Source organism: Gossypium arboreum, chromosome 5 (genome assembly GCF_025698485.1).
Source record: "Gossypium arboreum isolate Shixiya-1 chromosome 5, ASM2569848v2, whole genome shotgun sequence".
Classification (NCBI taxonomy): domain Eukaryota; kingdom Viridiplantae; phylum Streptophyta; class Magnoliopsida; order Malvales; family Malvaceae; genus Gossypium; species Gossypium arboreum.
In genome coordinates, this window is record NC_069074.1 from 60,192,699 (window position 1) to 60,194,846 (window position 2,148).

General features: G+C 31.0%; 1 long non-coding RNA gene across 2 annotated transcripts; it reads right to left on the minus strand.

Moving 5' to 3' along the window:
* Window positions 1–440: 440 nt before the first annotated feature.
* LOC128292977 (uncharacterized) lies at window positions 441–1,533 on the minus strand. 2 transcript variants are annotated; one of them, XR_008282981.1, is made up of 3 exons: window positions 1,337–1,533; window positions 1,137–1,217; window positions 441–562 (listed from the first exon to the last, which is right to left on the minus strand). It is a non-coding gene; the product is annotated as an uncharacterized LOC128292977 (long non-coding RNA). The 2 variants fall into 2 exon arrangements; XR_008282980.1 differs by lacking the exon at window positions 1,337–1,533 and having other exon boundaries at window positions 1,137–1,277.
* Window positions 1,534–2,148: the final 615 nt, after the last annotated feature.

The following is a 2,148-nucleotide window of genomic DNA, read 5'->3' on the forward strand; positions in this document are numbered from 1 at the left end:
TAGATTCCCCTTTGAGTCTAGTTTCATTAGAAACAAATGGCATGAGTATTGAAGCTCTGTACAGGGAGATATCCAAGTTGTAATACATGAAGGTCAGAGTAGTCGAACCCAGAATCAGGGGAGACTTTAACTAATAAACTATACCAATTGGCCTGACCAAAAATCCTAGAAATAAATCCACAGATGGATATATGAGTCTAATTTCAGGGAAAATTTACAGAATCATTTTTCGAGTTTTGGAACTCGAGATATGATTTTTAAGGCGACAGTGATGCAGTTAGCCAGCCTGTCTAGAATTTTTTTTTTAAAATGGACTGTGAAAACAAAGTAATTAAGTCTGTTAGCACCTCGCGTTCGACTCCGGCAACGGTATCGGGTACGGGGTGTTACAGCTCAATTCCACCCCAAACTATATTTTATCAAGACATGAAAGTGAATGATAAACCTCAAACATCTCACTCTTTATTTTTCTTGAAGTAAACATATCCAGCATCACATTAGACACATTTTCATATTTTGCCCTGGCAAGTTCAAATTTTCCCTCTTTGAAGAGTCTGTTACCCTGCAGACAAATGGTTAAATATTCAAATTAATAGACTTACAGCACAACAAAACAAAAGACTAAACAACTAATGTGCATCACCACAACAGCTTGCAAGCATACACATGGAGACTGGTCTAATAACTTTTTTCGGATTGATGTCTAAGTTAATTTTCAATCTAAACCGTTTCAAACAATATTAGCTAAAATAATTTTTTTATTATTGTATTAATGCAAAAATCTTACCATTTTTAAGATATTAAACTTTTCCATTAGAAAAGTTGGATTTGAAATCATAATTCTTTATTTCTAAAAAATGTACACTCAACAGGATAAATGCAAACCGACAGGCATGGGTCATTCCTAAGAAATGAAAATTTACATTTTATTCCTTTTAAAAATTAGGCCCTCCAATTAAAAAAATAATTGCTCAATTTTTTAAAATAAAATAAAATCATAAATTAATACATGAAATTCTTTTTTATATCAACTGGAAATGAGAGTCAAATAGATTCCATCACACATCTAGTTATAAAAACCTTTTAACATTTATAAACTCCACAAAAATGATTCTTTATTTAATTCCCTAAATTACCTGTCCTCGCCTGGGTTGATAACAATATCGTCGATGAACCTTTGGATTACATTCATGAATTTTTCGCCATTTTCTCTCTCGCTTGTAAGCAATTCAAGAACACGAAAAAGGTAATTGGTTTTCCAACAAGAACTGATTCAAGTACACAAATGTCAGCAAATCGTTTTTAATAAACATTTTACCATCATCATCATCATTACCGTAACGCATGTAAACTGCTTGTAAAATTACACAGCCGTCAATGAAGAACATCCAAGCCAGTTCCTTGTTATCGTCGCTATACTTCTCTAATTCCTGTGGATCATCTATCATAGAAATTATAGAAATATGCAATTATAGAAATATATCCATCATCTAGATATCCATCCTCAAACTCTCCTTTTATTCATTGATTATCCCAACACATTACATACACTCAAAAACATTTTCAAACCCCAGTTCATACCCAGATCAAGGAAAACCATAAACAGGTCAAAAAACATTCAATCTATAAACACAACCAATCAGATCAAACAAAAATCTCAATATAGCAACAATTTTTTTTCTCAATCCCATATTATATAAGCTAACAAACATTACTCTTAACACCATAAATAGATCCAATCAGCAGGTTATTAGTAAATAATAATGAACACTATTAACAGCAAAAATAATGAAGAAAAATACCTGCACTTGTTAACGAAAATAATGTAATGTGAAACCCAAATCTGTTAACTACAAAATTGCAGGAAAAGAGAAAACAACTTAATATTTCGGTTAATTTGGTTGGTTTTCGTTAACGAAACAAAATTAACCTTCAACATTTTTTCAATGGATAATTCTACATATCCGATGCAGTAGTCGGCAAAATATAGACTACAAAACATAGAGAAGGAAAACAAATGCATGCATGATTCAGATCATATTTATAAAATTCAATTATTTGTTTCTAAATTAGTGAAATAAATTATCATTTAAATAATTAATCTTTTTTCAAAACAAGATGTGAGCTGCACTTTAATTGATATTTACA